This window comes from Phacochoerus africanus, chromosome 11 (genome assembly GCF_016906955.1).
Source record: "Phacochoerus africanus isolate WHEZ1 chromosome 11, ROS_Pafr_v1, whole genome shotgun sequence".
NCBI classification, from domain to species: domain Eukaryota; kingdom Metazoa; phylum Chordata; class Mammalia; order Artiodactyla; family Suidae; genus Phacochoerus; species Phacochoerus africanus.
Genome location: NC_062554.1, coordinates 21,506,929 through 21,526,122, shown reverse-complemented (window position 1 = coordinate 21,526,122; position 19,194 = coordinate 21,506,929). Strand labels below are relative to the sequence as shown.

Below are 19,194 nucleotides of genomic sequence, written 5' to 3'. Positions count from 1 at the left end.
AAATAGCAACAACAACAACAACAACAAAAAAAGCCAAAAAAAAAAAAGATAAAAAAGAAGCTGCAGGATGGGTCATAATCCAATCTGACTGGTGTCCTTATAAGAAAAGAAAATTTGGACACACAAAGAGACACTAGCTGTGCACAGGCACAGAGGAAAGAACATGTGAGGACACACACAAAACTCACCATCTGCACACCAAGGGGAGGGGCTTCAGAAGAGACCAACCCTGCCAGCAGCATGAGGACTTTCAGCCTCCAGAACAATGGGAGAATAAATTTCTTTTTAAATCACCCAGCCTGTGGTATTTTGTTATGGCAGCCCTAGCAAACTAACACACTTAGAACTAGCACGGATTTCCAGCAAAAATCATTAAGACTCATCTTAGTTCTTCCACTAAGCAGCAAATATTCACTTTTTAAAATTTAACATGAAGATTAAATGAATAAGTGAATGGAATAAAGTACAAAGCACAAAGATCTTAGAAAAATATTACAAGTTAAAATTTATCTGGATTTATCTCAGATAAATCTTTTATCTTTGGAAAATCTGAGTGTTCTCATTTCTGAAATAAGACTGTTGGAAAGATAATTTATTTTATCCCTTAACTTTAAGAGTCTATAATTTAGTCTTAAGTACATTATTGATAATGGTGGTTCTGATGATGGTGATGAAAAGTAAAAGGATTCAAGGCAGGATTTCACCAACACTGAGGATACAAAGATTTTATAATCCACATATGGCATGCATTTGCAATGACTGGAAGACTATTGTTAGAAACCATTTCAATCTGACAAGATAAAGACTTAAGGATCTATAATGTGATCTGCTAGATTATGCTTCAGTAACAACAAACCTCTCAATCGCAATGACTTATTTCTCTTTTCATTGTACATTTCTACTGTGGGTCAGCACTGCTCATACTACTCCCTCAGGAACTTACACTGATAAGGGTTTAATCTTCAACCATTACTTTGGCAGGGAAACGGATGGGGCAAAGTAAGCATGGCTCTTTAAATTTCTACTCAGATGTGGTCATATACCACTTTCATTCAGATATTGTTGGGAAAAGTACATCACTTGAGTATGCCTAATATTAAATTAGGTGGGGAGAGTTCCCTGGTGGCCTAGAGTTTAAGGATCCTACATTGTCACTCCTGTGGCTCAGGTCACTGCTGTGGCACAGGTTTGATCCCTGGCCAGAGAACTTCTGCATAACAACCAAAATGCTTAAAGAAACTCCACAAATCTGATTGTATCCATGAGTGAACATGATTTGGAAATTTCAACCTGTGATCTCTAGGAAACTCTAAGCTTGAGACTTCATTTTACCACAAGAAAAAGAAAAAGGAGGTGGGAGGGAAGAGAAAGAAGAGGAAGAGGAAAAAGAAGACCTAGCCCATATACTAGGAGCAAGCTTCTGAACTAATTATTTCTTTTTGTTGTTGTTGTTGTTGTTGTTGTTGCTATTTCTTGGGCCGCTCCCGCGGCATATGGAGGTTCCCAGGCTAGGGGTTGAATCGGAGCTGTAGCCACCAGCCTACTCCAGAGCCACAGCAACGTGGGATCCGAGCCGCGTCTGCAACCTACACCACAGCTCACGGCAACGCCGGATCGTTAACCCACTGAGCAAGGGCAGGGACCGAACCCGCAACCTCATGGTTCCTAGTCGGATTCGTTAACCACTGCGCCACGACGGGAACTCCTGAACTAATTATTTCAAGAGGTGGGATAGATTGAGAAATGGCTTCAGAAAAAATCTAAATTAGTATATGGAATTGGCTCCATGCCAACCAGTAATGAAAAAAATGCATGATATCCCAATGTCCCTAGTCATTGAGTCACTCAGTTTTGCTTTGTTTTGTTCTAAACAGATGAACTGGGCATTCAAATATTAATATCCAATGTACTAATAATTCAGTGGTAACACAGAAACAAATACAATACATCTTGAAATTTGATTTTTCTGTCAGCTCATGTTTTATTTATTCATTCAGTGAAGGAAGACAGCCAATTTTATAGCATAAAGTACAGTGGTGCCAAAAAATCCAGGAGAGCAACTCAAAATTGTTTAGCATATAAATTGTTATGAATACATATCAGATGGAGTCTCCTCAGTGGGCACTTTACATACAGTATAATGTTTACTCTTCTCCTCAACGTAGAGATGTAATATGCTTCACCCTGATCTGTTCCTAGAGGCTTGCAGGGCAAGACTGATGGGCATTTGGCATGAAACCATTCTCTCTATTGGGGAAAAATTTGGGTTTGATCAACTGTCATTAGTAGGAGTAACCTAGAGGACAGTATCCAAAAACACTTGCCCCGAAAATTAAATAACAAAGAAAGAGAATAAAAGCATGAAATTATCTTGTCTTACCAAATTATGGATTAAATCATGTCCATGAACTATGACTTGGGCAGATCTAGTCACCAGTCCCTAACCCAAAAAGAGTGCCCTTCCAATACTCCTTGAAAAAAGAAAAAATAAAGTCTCACTAGGGGGCAGCCAAGAAACAGATACAGGAGATATATGGAAAGATTCTTTGATGAGATATACCTCTTAAAATCCCAAATTTTACATTGTTTTGTAAAAGAACAAATTAGTTAATTAGTCTGGCAAAGGAAAGAGAGTCTCTTCTGACCATTGACCAAGAATCTCTGAAAAATACTATTGGTTCCATTTACAGATGAAGAAACTGAGGCTCACAAAGGTCAAACATCAGTTCAAAATCCAACACTGGCCTTCTCTATTCATGTCCTTCACTTTCTGAGCCCTCGCCTCCCTTTTTACTTCTTCCTGTCTACCTCAAATGCCTGCCTTTTTCTTCTTGCTACTAGAATTTCAAAATCTGGGACCAGGGAAGACCCTGGTGGTCTGCATTCTCAAGAAACAATAGCAACATCACTTTGGCTTTTTCCTAGACACTTTTTTTTGCTTCCTAAGAGATTAAGACTTTTTAATCCTTGTACCAGGATGTGCTTTCTGTTTGCTTTCTGCTTTCAAGTTTGCGATATTGATTGATTTTGATGAAAGAAGGAATACTTCATTATGAACTTCAGGGACAGAGAAATATCAATGGAGTCTTTTCCAGTGTCGCTGAAATCATATCACCACAGCATCAGGCTACAGAAAGGGATGGCCTTGCTCTGATTCCTCTAATCTAGGCACCAGAAATCTGCTAGACAAAGACAGGCATCCTTGAGTAGGTCCCATGAATCAAGAAATTTAAAAAAATTAAAAAGATTTCAAAAAGTATAGGGCATGAGGGAGCTGATTTCAGACACCTAATCCAACCATGGTGTTTTTAAAAAAGGGAAAACCCATGGGTATTTGTGTTCTCATTTGCTCTGAGATGAGTCATCCATTCTTTCATTTTTCTGTCATTCACTCAGCCTGCCATTCTCCTCCAATCAAAACCTCTGGTTACTCCTACAGATGTTTCCAGATTGTCTAGGGCACCCTTCCAGCTTCCTGGATCCCCGTCTTGGAAAAGAGTCTGATCTCTTTCAGTTGGTGCTCAGGGGTACTTCAACACAGGAGTAGCATAAGGATAATTTGAACTGATCAGGGGTATATCTAAGCTAAAGACAATGGTCTGCAAGGGAAATAACTATGTACCAAAATTTGTGTTCTAATCCAGTCAAAGAAAGATAGGGAAATTAAAAAAGGGCTATTTGCCAGAAAGCTCTGATCCTGTCCTGATTTTCCCATTGCTATTTAGCAAACCAGCAAGCACTGTCATTTAGTTTCCTTGTTGATACTTGTCTCCTATTTTTCCCCAGTGTTGCAACTTGCTTACCTAAGCCTCGTCAACCCACTTAAGCAAGCATAAATGGGAATTTCCACGGAACATATTTCTAGAGAACCTCGGCTGTTGGTCATTGAATTGGAAGCAACCGTGTTATCTAGTGGACACAAAATGCTAATTAACCCCTTTGCTACCATCACTCTTGCACTCCAATATTATAATGTTCAACCAGAGACACTAAATGTAGAATATGCCTCTTTTCTGAGAGCTCTAAGTACATCTAAAGAGCTAAGTCTGATAGATAAAAAGCAGAAACTGAGATGTGACCTGGAAACAGGATTTTTCTGGGGCTCTTCATTAGACAGCTACCTGGGCTCTGGATACCTTAAGTTGATCCACAGCTCAACAAACTCCTCTAGGAACCTATTATGAGCCATTGAAATAGTAACATGGATATAAGGAGAAAAAGACCCAGTCCCTGACTAATGCTTTTCACAATCTGATGGAGAAGATAAGTAAAACAACATGCACTAGATGACTCTAGGAGGCAGACAGTGCCAAGTGGTATTAAAAACCATCCTTAAAGAGAAGCTCTAAGCTCTTTATTCCATGATGTTGATGATGTTGTGTTTCTTAATGTCAACATGGTCAGTTTGTGCATCTATGTGCATTTTTCTATATGAATTATTATGTATTTCTACACTCTGTATGTACTATTTTAATTTTAAAATGTTAAAAAAAAACCTCCCTTTGCCTAATTACATATACCTGTTTTTATTTATACTTTTTTTTTTTGGCTGTGCCCATGGCATACAGAAGTTCCCAGCCCAATGCCACAGCGGTAAACAGACAGCATTGATAGTAGATCCTTAACCCACTGAGCCACAAGGGAACTCCTAGCTCTAAATACATTTAGCTCTAAATCCCCAGCATTGTTTCTTTTTTTTTTCTTTTTTTTTTTTGTCTTGCTATTTCTTGGGCCGCTGCCGAGGCATATGGAGGTTCCCAGGCTAGGGGTCGAATCTGAGGGGTCTCTGGCCTATGCCAGAGCCACAGCAACGCGGGATCCGAGCCGCGTCTGCAACCTACACCACAGCTCACGGCAAAGCCGGATCGTTAACCCACTGAGCAAGGGCAGGGACTGAACCCGCAACCTCATGGTTCCTAGTCGGATTCGTTAACCACTGCGCCACGACGGGAACACCCCCAGCATTGTTTCTAATAAACATCCTAATAAAATTTAACATTTGACCAACTTAAATAGCTTTGTCCAAAAAGGGAGAATAAAAACAAGCAAGCAACAATGACAACAAAAATGGTTTCCTTAGTTAAATACTACCAGGCACTGGGCCAGGCATTGGAGATCAAAAGTCACAATACAAGGGAGAAGTTTTTAAGCCATTAGAGGTTGGTTTCTTCCTTCCTTCCTACCTTTCTTTCTTTCTTTCTTTTCTTCCTACCTTTCTTTCTTTCTTTTCTTTCTTTCTTTTCTTTCTTTCTCTCTCTCTCTCTCTCGCTCTCGCTCTCTCTCTCTCTCTCTCTCTCTCTTTCTTTCACTTTTTAGGGCTGCACATATGGCATAAGGAAATTCCCAGGCTAGGGATTGAATCAGACCTGCAGCTACTGGCCTCTGCTACAACCACAGCAACATGGGATCTAAGCTAAATCTGCAACATACACCACAGCTCACAGCAACAGAGGATCCTTAACCCACTGAGGGAGGCCAGGGATCAAACCCACATCCTCGTGGGTACTAGTCGGGTTTGTAACCTGCTGAGCCACAATGGGAACTCCTAGAGATTTCAAACTGAGACTTAGACTGTGCTGTTTTCAGGCATACAATGCAAAGGGGGGAGATTGACAGAGAAAGAAAAATTTGAACATTTGGGGGTGGGGTATCTCTTTCTGGCTAAATGCTAACCAAACCACTAGCTGGTGTGATGTGTCCACTGCTTCACACATTTATGCCCACTTGCAGGCCCCCAGCCAATTCTAGGTTCTTTTATTCTCTGGATTGCCATCTGTAATTTGAATTTTCATGTCAGCATCAAGCTTTATGAGGAATCACTGAGCAACCGCTAAGATCTACAAGCAGCTATTGCACAGTTAACACAAATCTATAGACCAGGCTAGGTAGTGACCACACCAATAAAACTAAAAATCAACCACCCTCTTTATAGGTGGTGTGGAAAGTCCAGTGAATCCCCCATTAAACCTCTGAGTAGCCACAATCACACAGTCAGCACTAAGCATCCTCAGAAAACAAAGGATTAAATGTAAAAATCATAACCAATTTTACTGTTTGTTTGTTTGTTTTTAAGTGGCAGCCTTATCTGTATTTTAGGAAATTATAAAATGTGTTCTCTTGCCCTTGTCCTTTTCATGTCACCTCCATTCCTCCCTCCCCCCCTCCCTCAGCCATTGCTTCTGCTCCAATTGCCTTTTTGCTGTTTGTAAAGCTACGGCCACCCAAACCTATAAGGTGGTAGACAGCAGTGATTTTTATCTCACCCAGCTTGCTGCCTAAAATGCTGTTCAAATAGTAGGCAGCCACTCAATAACTGTGGATTAAATAATGAAGACATTATAAAAAGGAATCAAATTATATGAGACTAAATATAAATATGAGACTTAAAACATAAGAATCCATTCAATCTGTTAGAAAAGTCTAGTCCTCCATAAAATGTTAGAATTGGAAAAGATCTTATACATCATTTGGTCCAATATCCTTATTTAGAAAATGAGGGTCATTTACACAGAAAAGTCACATAGCCAGCCAGGGCAAAGCCAAGCACAGACCTCCCTCCGGGAGCCATGAAAACTTCTCCACCTCCTAAGTAGTCTTTTCTGATTAACTTCCCATTCTCAACACTTATAGCTTTGGTATTGCCTTAGCCAGCCACTCAAAACCTTCTCATGATTTTTTTGTCAGTTACTGTGGTTTGTTTTTTTAAATGAGTCAGACTCTTCTCACTAACTAACCCTACTGACCTTTTCTCAACCTTCCACTACTTCTCTTTTGTTTGAAATATTGTCTAAGTTGCCTAACTTTTCTCCTCTTTTTCAAGTTTAAAGGGGGAAAAACATGCCTAGGAGAAGGTGGTTTGGAAATTCTGTCCTCAAATATGATGTGACTTAAGGGGGGGAGGGGGGCAGTGAGGGTGTATCCCAGACTGGTGAGGAAACCCAGAGCCAAAAAAATTCCAAGCCAGGCAGGAAAGGACATGACTGAGAGAGATCCAGTGAAGAGGTCCCTAGAGAACCTTTTTTGCAAAGGAATAAAATAAAAAGATGAAAAAGCTCGCTGGGGGTATCTTTCCAAAGAAGTAAACAAGGTGAAAGTGAAACAAAGTCCATAGTTGGTAAATTCCTTCAAATATTCATTTATTCAACTGACATCTAGAAAGCCATTCATTTGTACCCAATCTCATACTAGATGACTGGGCTACAGTGAAAAGAAACAAACCTGGAGTTCCCGTCGTGGCGCAGTGGTTAACGAATCCGACTAGGAACCATGAGGTGGCGGGTTCGGTCCCTGCCCTTGCTCAGTGGGTTAACGATCCGGCGTTGCTGGGAGCTGTGGTGTAGGTTGCAGACGCGGCTCGGATCCCTCGTTGCTGTGGCTCTGGCGTAGGCCGGTGGCTACAGCTCCGATTCGACCCCTAGCCTGGGAACCTCCATATGCCGCAGGAGCGGCCCAAGAAATAGCAACAACAACAACAATAACAACAACAACAACAACAAAAGACCAAAAAAAAAAAAAAGAAAACAAACAAACAAACCTTTCCTCGAGGAGCCCAGATTTAAGAGACAAAGGAATGTTAAAGGAAAGTTCTCAGATGCATTGATTTTTTGAGCAAAGGTCTAAGTTTATTTCAAACTTGCCACAAGGGTACTAACTTCAAAGAAAGCCTGGTCAAATCTTGCTTCCACAGACAGAATCTTTATAGAAACAAAACAAACAAAGCAAAACCACTGTCTTGATAAGACGGTTGGCCTAGGTGCAGAGAGGAACATCTATTAAAGTTTATTGATCTAGCTCCAAGATTGTTACAAGTTTAAATTTGCAAAACTATGGTGTATAGATCCATTTTGCAGGCTAAATTCTAATTTCACTGACCTGGAAGTTAATCAGATACACAACCAACTAGTAAAGAAAGATTGCTCAAGTATCTTATCTAAAAATAATTATTTTTTTTTCTCAGATCTGTGACACTTCATGTCCTTTTTTATTCCTAAAATTAATCCTCAGAAAAAGTGAGACAACATAAACTGAGCGTTCTAATGTATACTATCTATCATGAATAAAGACAGCGACACAAATTTTTTGTGACTAATAAGAATTATTAGTAAAAATAAAAATAATAGTAGTAAATATTCAATGTCATCGCATTGAACTATGAAGAGACATGATCAGCCCCTACTGAGAAAACTTCAGTGGTTTTCTATCCTTTACCACACTCTAGATGGAATATTCTGTCAACTAACAAATTCTCTCCATTTTGACTTCCATTCATTAAGTATTCTTTTTTTTTTTTCTTTTTCTTTTTTGCTATTTCTTTGGGCCGCTCCCGCGGCATATGGAGGTTCCCAGGCTAGGGGTCAGATCAGAGCTGCAGGCCCCGGCCTACGCCAGAGCCACAGGAACGAGGGATCCGAGCCGCGTCTGCAACCTACACCACAGCTCACGGCAACGCCGGATCGTTAACCCACTGAGCAAGGGCAGGGACCAAACCCGCAACCTCATGGTTCCTAGTCGGATTCGTTAACCACTGCGCCACGGGAACTCCTCATTAAGTATTCTTATCATTATTTGACTAGCAGTAAAAAGCACTTTGTGATCAGAGAAAACTGGTTTGAATTATCTGCCCCACCAATTAACCAGCTTTGCAGGCTGGAAAAATTATTTAAACTTTCTGAACATCAGTTTCCTCATTGCTAAAATAGAAATCTTTTCTCAATTAGAAAATAGAATTCTCAAATAGAATTGTTACAGTTACATACGATAACACATGTGAGGTCCTGCTGTGGCACAGTGGGTTAGGAATCTGACTGCAGAGGCTCAGGTCACCAGGAGGTGCAGCTTCAATCCCTGGCCCAGCCCAGTGGGTTAAAAGATCCAGCACTGTCACAGAGGTTGCATCTGAGGCTCAGGTGCAGCCATAAACTTTTTTTTTTTAATTTTTAAAAAAGACTAACTTGGAAGACAATGCATGTGAAAGTATTTGGTACAAAGTAAGCATCTAATAAACTATAATTATTTTAATTAAATCACCATCACCATAATTTTTTCCCAGCTAGCATGGGTATACTCTGCCCATTGCATGGCAAAGAAATCAAAGCACTAGATTTGAGTCTTAGCTCCAAATCTTATTACCTATGAGATCAAAGTAGATCATTTAATGTTTCTCATTTGAATTCCTTATCTATAAAATTGGGGTAAAGTAAGAACTACATTACAGAGTTGTGGTGACAACTAATTGAAATAATACAAGGAAGTATCCACTGCCAATATGGGGTAGTTCTTTTTTTTGTTTTTTTGTCTTTTTGCCCTTTCTAGGGCTGCTCCCGTGGCATATGGAGGTTCTCAGGCTAGGGGTCGAATCGGAGCTGTAGCCACCGGCCTATTCCAGAGCCACAGCAACGCCAGATCCGAGCCGTGTCTGTGACCTACACCGCAGCTCACGGCAAAGCCGGATCCTTAACCCACTGAGCAAGGGCAGGGATCGAACCCCCAACTGGTTCCTAGTTGGATTTGTTAACCACTGAGCCACGACGGGAACTCCTGGGGTAGTTCTTCACTAAATGATATTGCTCTTACTCAGCATGTCCAGATTTTGTATTCTGGCCAATGGAGAGGCATTCCTGCGTTTTAAGTGAATAAACTGTCATTTAATTTGTTTGTTCAATAGTTAAATATTTTTATTGTGAGGTGGTCCTCTAGGCCCTCAAGGGCTGCTCATCCCTGAAGAAAGTGATCAAATCACCTTAAAAAACATGCAAAATTGTGGATGAAATCAGATTAGCTCACCAATCCTTTTCCACCTAAGAAGTCCTGCCCCATGAAATCATTTGTTCTTTAGTAAAAATGACTGTAAGCATATTAAAAAGAAATGAAAATCAGAGTACTGAGTTCCATATCACATCTAAGTAGGGAAAAATGGTTGCAAATTTCCTGTGGGTAAAGTCCAATTTGAGGTCCATTAGTTGCTAGATATGAGAGTAGTTTCTCAGGAGCTTGCACCCTCTTGTCGTCCGTCACACCCGACCTCAGCTCTGGGCCACACGCACTGATGTCTGCTCTGTGCTTCTGCCGTGCTGAATTACCTGCACTTCCTCATGTCAACGCCATTGTACCATCTAGTCCCTCCCTACCTTTCTTCCACACGTGCGTAAATCTGAAGACTCAGCTCAAGCATCATTTCCTCTGGACAGACTCTTCTCTCACATCATCAATATGCTTCTTCAGTATTTCTTTGGACTCTGTCTTAAAGTTCACTATAGACATCCCAGGGAGTATGTTTTTTATGCTCCATCTTCTCTAAAGCATGAAGGGTAGACACTGTATCTTAGTTCCCTTCTCCCCTGACTTTTCTTATTTTTTACCTCAGGCCTAGCCCATAGTAAATTCCCTCTCTCTCTTCCTCCCTCCCTCTCTTCTTTTTGGCATGAGGAAGTTCCTGGATCAGGAATCAAACCCATGCCACAGCAGTGACCCAAGCCACTGCAGTGACAACACCAGATCTTTAGGCCACTACACCAAGAGAACTCTAGTTAAGTTCTCACTAATACTTAACTTGAGACTGAAGATCAAAAATTGAGATAAAAATAAGCAGTCGTAACTTTAATTGGAGGGTAGATGGCAAGTGTTGCGATCTTCCGGTGTGTTATTCTTAGCAAGTTTTCTGCTGTTATTTGTTTTATTTTGGTTTTAGTGTAGAGTACATTTTTAATCTCTAAAAGGGGAATAATAATTATTATTCAAGATGATTGCAAGATTTGGACGTGATAACTCGTAGATGCACATACGGTAGTACTTGGACCAAGGTGAGGGATAAGTAGGTATTGCTAACCTAACCCAATGATCAGTAGTCTTGGAGTTCCTATCTTGGCACAGTGGAAACAAATCCAACTAGGAGCCATGAGGTTGTGGGTTCAATCTCTGACCTCACTCAGTGGGTTAAGGATCTGGTATTGCCGTGAGCTGTGGTGTAGTTCACAGATATGGCTTGGATCCTGTGTTACTGTAGTTGTGGTAGAGGCCAGCAGCTGTAGCTCCAATTGGATCCCTACCCTAGGAACCTCCACATGCTGTGGGTGCAGCCCTAAAAAGCAAACAAAAAAATAAAAAAATTTATCAGTAGTTTTTCATAAAAAACAACTTAAGCACAATAATCAGTGACTGACATAGACCTTACTAAAGATTTCAAGGGAAAAACAGAGAAAAGTGTTTATGTCTCACTCCCCACCACAAGCCACAGAAAATCCTCAGTGGAAGGCCTCTTCTCGGCAATAACAGTACTGGGGATTTCCTCTTTGACCCTTGGGTAACTACCTAGGGGTAGAATAGTTGGCTTATATAACAGATGAATGCTAAACTTAAGAAAAAAAGAAAGAAAGAAAAACCACCAAACAGTTTTTATAAGGTTTTGTACCAGTCTACATTCCCACTGAGAGTATCTGAGGGGTCTAGTTTTTCCACATCTTCATCAACTTTTGGTATAGTTGGTATTTTAAATTTTTAGTCATTTTATATCATATCCATAATGCTCTTAACATCTCTAATACATAAAGAACTACTTAAACTAGTAAGAAAAGAACAATCAAAAAACAGACATAATTCTTGAAAAAGTACTTAACTAAAGACAAGATGGTTAATTCATCTGCTGAGAGTAGGAAGAGCCTAAGGAGAAAGATGAATCTTTAAAATAGGCCAAGAAAGGAACGAGAATCACTCATGACTCAGACCACATGACTCAGAAGGATTCCGTGGTAACACTGGGAACCCAATTGAGGCATTATTCAATAGGGTTAAATAATTTCTTCAACACTGTTCAGTCTCTTGGGAACAGTAGCAGATAAGCAGGGTCCAAATCAGAGATAATAATTATCACAACGAATTATTCAATGAGAAATAACAGGGTGTGAAAACTGCTAAAACCAACAACTCCCAAATTCGAATGATTTACCTCACAGAGTTTCTCACCTGACATTGAAGTGCAGGTCAGTGGATGGTCTCTACTCCACACAGTCACTCAGGGACCCAAGATCCTTTTATCCTGTCTCTTCTGTAAGTCTTTGAAGACCTCTTCATTCATCTAGCAGATGTAGTAATAATGCTAGGATTAGACATGGGAGGCTTTGATGAGCCAGGTCTGGAAGTGCCACACATCCATTCAAACTTCACAGCCATAACTTTGTCACTGGTTTGATCTAATTGCCAGGAGAAAGGGATAAAGAAATTACATATCCTGCACATGAAGATAATAAACACAGTGATGGCCATGTTCAGTCTCTGACACACAAGGCAAAAGTCAGGTATCAGAATATTTTTCAGTATAAGATAAAATAGAGATATGGGAATTTTTCAAGCTCAGTTTACATAGTGACATGATGTATTAGACACCTTCATCTGCCACTTCTCTTCTGTAACACTAGTTCATGCCCCAGCTCCTTAACTTTTTTAGCACTTAGGCCAGTCTTCCTTTCTGCCTTATTCCTGGCATCATTCCCGGTTTGTACATGAGCATTCATATTCCTCCAACTCTGTGCCAAGAATTCACCTTTGTGTTTGAGTTCACTCCCTCTACAGAGATCCATTCTAGCTGCCTGTGGTCTGGTTTACCTTTGTGCTCAGTAGTTGGTTTCCTCTGCTGTTTTCTTCGCCGACTCAAAATCCTATTCATTCTTCAAGGCTCAGCACAGCTCAAAGAACATTTCTCTGGGGAGCTCTTGCATAAAAACCGAACACCTGGAGTCCCCATCATGGCTCAGCGGTTAACGAATCCAACTAGGAACCATGAGGTTGCCAGTTTGATCCCTGGTCTCACTCAGTGGGTTAAGGATCCGGCGTTGCCATGAGCAGTGGTGTAGGTCACAGATGGGGCTCGGATCCCACCATGCTATGGCTGTGGCATAGGCCAGTGGCTACAGCTCCGATTCGACCCCTAGCCTGGGAACCTCCATATGCTGCAGGTGCGGCCGTAAAAAAGGACAAAAAAGACAAAACAAAAACAAAAAATGAATACCTAGTCTGTAGATATGCTTTTATTTTTTTATTTTTATTTATTTATTTATTTATTTATTTATTTAGTCTTTTTGCCATTTCTTGGGCCGCTCCCACGGCATATGGAGGTTCCCAGGCTAGGGGTCTAATCAGAGCTATAGCCGCCAGCCTATGCCAGAGCCACAGCAACGCGGGATCCCAGCCATGTCTACGACCTACACCACAGCTCACAGCAACGCCGGATCCTTAACCCACTGAGCAAGGCCAGGGATCGAACCCGCAACCTCATGGTTCCTAGTTGGATTCGTTAACCAATGCTCCATGATGGGAACTCCTAGATACGCTTTTAGATTCTAAATCTTCCATTGATTTATTTTACTCTTGGATTGTAAACTTTGAGGATCTTTTTCATTCACTGGAAAAATGGAAAAAATTGTCTTACAGAATAATGGTAACTATTCAAAGTGCAAAGCATCTAGAGTATAATGGATACTCAGGAATTCTAAATGATAATTTTTATTTTGCTCAGAACTTCTTTGGCAATTTGTTTTATTTTATCTTATTTTTATTTTTTATTTTTTTGTCTTTTTGCCTTTTCTAGGACCACTTCCAGTGGCATATAGAGGTTCCCAAGCCAGGGGTCCAATCTGAGCTGCAGCCGCTGGCCCACACCACAGCCACAGCAATGCGGGATCTGAGCCGCGTCTGTGACCTACACCACAGCTCACGGCAACGCAGGATCCTTAACCCACTGCAAGGCCAGGGATCAAACCCGCAACCTCATGGTTCCTACTGGGATTCGCCAACAACTGAGCCACGAAGGGAACTCCTGGCAATTTTATTTTATCAATCATTTTATATATTACCACATTCCTCTTGTGTTGTTGGTGTCTGTGTGCTTATCCTCTTTTTGTATTGGATTCTGGATCACGAGCAGATGTTTTTTCTTAAGTGTGTGTGTGTGTGTGTGTGTGTTCATAATCCTGAGCACATGTATTCATGGCACAGATCCAATAAATATGATCTCATCAGAAAAGTTCTGAGATTCTCATTTCTGCAGTAAATGGTGAAAAGATTTAAACTCATGTGTTAAGTATAAGAAATACACAGATACTCTTTTTTAACAAGAAGGAATCCTGAATAAGCAAGCACAAAATGTATCTCAGTAAATAGGGAAGACTATATAAACTGTATCATGTTACGCAAATACAAAGCATTATTATTACAAAGTAGAATAAAATTAAAGTTACAATTTTGTATGTTCTCCAGTTACCATTAAGAATCCAGTTCATAACTCCGTTTTTTATTGCTTTTCTTCCTGGGAAGTGAGGCAGAATAATTCTCTGTTGGGAGAAATTAAACTCACTGGCTATTTTCCACCAAAAAATTGCTTAATAGAGCCAAACACACTTCTGTAACTGCTCCTTTTTCCTAAATACTGCAGGAAAGCCCCATGGACATCTGGTTTAAGCAAATAGAGGCATATGACCAATTATGCATGCAAAGTGGAGAGAAATGACAAAAGATTCAGAAATTGAGGGTTCACAGCAAAATAAGTGTCCTTTAATATATTTTATATGTTTCAGAGATATAAATTTTTTTCTACCACACATGAAACTGACAAAAAATAAATATACCAAATCCTTTCATTGTCTGTAATGTTCATCTTTGTAGGAATCTTGTTTACAAATTCGCTTTTCAGGAAGTTGATTTATAGCTTTGAAGTTGCTATTCCTTAAGTGTTTCTAAGAAACTAAAAGTTACCAAGTTAGTACACAGAATTAAAAACTGAGGCTGAAATAAAGAATAAAGACAACTAAAAATATTTCATGCCCTCATTTTTTTTTTTTTGAAGCCTTGGAAGTGATTTTTTTTTTTAAGAGTTCATGTTATGACCCTAGTTGAAAATACTTCTCTCTCATTGTCATTTTATTCTGTACAGCATTAAACAACATGGAATCTAGGTTACTTCTGATTAACTAAAGATTGAAGGAGACAGAGTATTTTCAGGTTTAACCATCTCCTGACTATTCTATGGATTTCTATAGTAAAATAAAATGCAAGCAAAATAATATGAAAATAAAATATAAAAATGTTTATAGATTTAACTAAATTAAAATAGATTCTGATAATTAGCACTACCACATAAAGGGCAAAAATGTGTCTGCAGAGAATACACTGGCATTCCTTCAGTAACAACAATGATATATTAAGCATCTACCTCATGTGAGGTGCAGTAAGAGTTGATTTATAGGTTACACCTATTAGCCAGAGTGGAGTCCCCCACCACCTCACCACTCACCAGACAACACATCTGTAAAAGAAATTCTGGAACCAGTCATGTTGGGAAAAGATATGGCCCGCCAAATCTACCACCCTGTTTTTCTTGGTCATGTCCTAAGACTTAAGGTCATCTGCCCTTTTAGGTCCTCAGTCACTCTCATCTATCCATCCATTTATTCAAAAGCATGCAATGACTTACTGTGAGTTAGGCACTTCTTTATGGGATGCAAACCAGATACATTTCCTATTCCCACATTACTTTAGTAGAAGAGACAGTTATCAAATAGTTACCTAAATACCTAAATAGTTATGCATTAAAATAAGAGCTGTGGTAGAAAGGTATCATATGCTATGAGAAAGAATATTAGTGAGGTCTAATTTAATTTGGGGACTTAGAAAAAAAAAAGAACTTTAAGAAAATAACTTTTTTTTTTTTTTCTTTTCTAGGGCTGCTCCAGTGGCATATGGAGGTTCCCAGGCTAGGGGTCTAATCAGAGCTGTAGCTGCCAGCCTATACCACAGCCACAGCAACACGGGATCCGAGCCGCGTCTGCAACCTACACCACAACTCACGGCAACGCCAGATCCTCAACCCACTGAGCAAGGCCAGGGATCGAACCCGCAGCTTCATGGTTCCTAGTCGGATTCATTAACCACTGTGCCATGACGGGAACTCCAAGAAATAACATTTGAATTGGGTATCTAGGAATGATTAGGAGTTAGTCAAATAAGAAATGGGAAGAGATGGTAGAGTCTTCTGGGAAGAAGTGCTAATATTGAATTTGTCTAAGCATGAGCCCAACTGAAAGAGGACTAGTGAGGCAATAGTACAGTAAGTAGAGAAGAGCCAAATCATGGAGGATCCAATGTGTCTTTCAGTGCTTTTAAACCCTTTCTTAAAACTATTGGTCAGTATTTATGCTACTGATTATATTATATAATATAATATTTGTAATACTTGTATTACAAATATTACTTGTATTAGAGGACTAATACGATCAGGTTTATTTTTTGAAAAAGAAAATCACTGGCTGATGGTAAGGAGAAAATATATGAGTGGGTCCAGAGAGGATATGGGTTATTAGATGAGAGATAAATGATGGCCCCTTGGACCACATTGTGGCACAGTTGAGAGATATATTTCATCGAGAATAGAGACACTTAATGATTATTGTAGCTGCCTCCAAGATGGTTCCCAATGAAGCTTACTCCTGGTATTCATCCTCTTGTGTAAGCCACTTCCATACTGAATCATAGTGACTGCTTTGACTAATAGAATTTTATAAAAGTAACAGTGTATGACTACTGAGGTTAGATCATTGAATTGCAACTTCCACCTTAGTGTCTTTATCACTCATTAAAGCCAACAGCCATGTCATGAATACACTCAAGCAGCCCTTTGAAGAGGTCCATGTGGAGGAAAATTAGGGCTTCACATCAACAATAAGGACCAACTTGCAAACCATGTGAATTGGCCTTCTTCAAAGTAGATCTTTCTGCCACAGTCAAGCTTTCAGATCAGTGCAGACTCAGCTGACATCTGAATATATCCTCAGGAGAGACCCCAAGCCAGAACTGTCCAGCCAAATGATATCTGAATGGTCACAAAAATTGTGAGAGATAATACAAATGGTTATTGTTTCAAGCCACAATTTTGTTACACAGCAATAGATAATATGATAACAGATTGAATTTTGTACCTGAGAAAGAAAGAGATATCAAGGATAGTTCCTAGATTTCTGGCTTGCAGAGCTGATTTGACATACTTTTAGAGATAACTTAGGCAATGACCCACTTTTTGAGGGTAGAACAAAATCTGTTTTATTTTTGATGAATTTGGAGTGCCTCTGAGACAACTATGATTATAAATATCAGGATTCGGGAGTTCCCGTCGTGGCGCAGTGGTTAACGAATCTGATTAGGAACCATGGGGTTGTGGGTTTGATCCCTGGCCTCGATCAATGGGTTAAGGATCCGGCATTGCCATGAGCTGTGGTGTAGGTTGCAGACGCGGCTCGGATCCCACATTGCTGTGGCTGTGGTGTAGATCAGCAGCTGTAGCTCCAGTTGGACCCCTGGCCTGGGAACCTCCATATACCATGGGTGCGGCCCTAAAAAGACAAAATAAGTAAATAAATAAATAAATAAATAAATATCAGGATTCTTAGTTGCAAGCAAAGCAAACAAGCTTTGTCTGGTTTACACTGAAAATAACTCGCTGGGAAAAAATCTACATGACCTTGTGGTAGGCAATTATTTCTCAAACAAAAAGCACTGAACCTACAGAATAATCTGGTAAATTGGAAGTTCTCCTCTTTAAAAGATTTCTTTATCAAAAGACATCATTAAGAGAATGAAAAGCTAAAAGTAACCCACAGATTGAGACAAGGTATTACATATATCTCAAAGGAATCATATCCAGAAAACATTAAAAAAAAAAAACCTACAAATATCTGCAAGACATAGACATATGTTGACAAAGCAGTACATCCAGAATATATAACATCTACAAATTAATGAAAAAGGCAGAGATCTCAAAAGAGAAGTTCTCATAGGCTTGATAAGCAGTTCAGAGATGAAGCTATCCAAATCAAAAATATACACATGAAAAGGTGATGAATTTCACTGCAGCTGAACGTTTATGTAGCCCCACCTCCCCCCCACCACCCCTTGCCGCATTCCTTTGTTGAAACTTTAATCCTTCATTAACCACTGAGCCACGATGGGAACTCCTTAATAAGTCTTTTGACTTTGGCTAACTTTGGGCTGCTTCAGAGGGCCCTGAGCATCTCAGAGAAAAAAATGGTAAATTAACTAGGATTATTTGGCATGTTAAAGCACATGGAAAACATTATCGAATGAGTGAGATGCCTCATCAGAATATACAGTATGATGTCAGTACAATAACCAAGTTTCTTTGTCAATTTGTATTGTAAATGAGACTTAAGTCTTTTGTCATTACAAACAGTCAATGGTTTTATTCTGATGCCTTTGCAAAAAAACGCCTCCTCTTCAAGGAGATCTATAGAAAGGAGTTTTTAAAGAAATACAGGTTTCTGACTTCCAGACTGTAATGCTGAGCTGGGAAAGAAAGACTTCTAAAGGGAAATCTGATAGCTTCACAAACTGTTAACAAAAAGGATTAATTATATTGGGCTGAGTGAAATGGTGAATGTGGTTGTAAATTTTTATGGTTTCTATCTGAAATGGTACTGACTTTTAATCTGCGTTTTTGAGGTATAAAGAAACTCTTCCCCTCAAGCTAATTATGACTTAAAGCAATTTGGTAAAATTATACCCCTGGAAGGAGGATTGAAACATTTCTCTCCTATCTGGTCCCTCCAGGGACTGGAAACTCTTAACTTCCCAGCAGCTTTATCAGATAAATTAGGAAGGCCACCTCCTAGGTAGCCTGTAGAAATCTCAAGGTATTTTGGGACTTCGAAAAGGGAGGGATTTACCTAAGTCTTTAAGACAAAATTTCAGGCAAGCCCTTGGCATGACTTTCCTAGCCCTGAGATGCCTTTAAAAGCTTAGTCTGAGATTCCTTGTAAAAGTTCTAGCAAAGCAAATTTTTTAGAAAATCCTATATGTTGATTATATTTATATAAATCATCAGGCCAAGTTTGTTGAGACCAGACTTAATTGGTAAATAAATTAGTTTTGTTTGGCTATATTTGATAAAAATGAGAGTAATTTTAGAAAGAAAGAGATGTTTCAATGCCCACCTGTTAATCTGTTAAACTAATTCTGTCAAAATCTGTATTCACTAAGATTTACCAGATCTTTGCTGTTATGTTATATTGTTACAAAGTTTAATTGAACTTCTAAAAGGACATTCTAAGCTGGTTTCTAAAGTTTGTCTCAGTAATCTATTTTGGGATGAAGATCAGATGCCGCAGAACCTGTGACCAGGGATTATGCATAATGGAA

General features: G+C 39.5%; 1 long non-coding RNA gene across 4 annotated transcripts in view; it reads right to left on the bottom strand.

The window, feature by feature from the left end:
* LOC125110935 (uncharacterized) overlaps positions 1 to 19,194 on the bottom strand; it is a 64,894-nt gene that overhangs the window by 16,461 nt on the left and 29,239 nt on the right. For 2 of the 4 annotated variants that reach the window (XR_007130769.1, XR_007130768.1), the window contains one exon: positions 11,959 to 12,185. This is a non-coding gene — a long non-coding RNA (uncharacterized LOC125110935). Of the gene's footprint in view, positions 1 to 11,958; positions 12,790 to 19,194 lie in introns of those variants that run through there. The other 2 variants (XR_007130770.1, XR_007130767.1) reach the window with 2 other exon arrangements.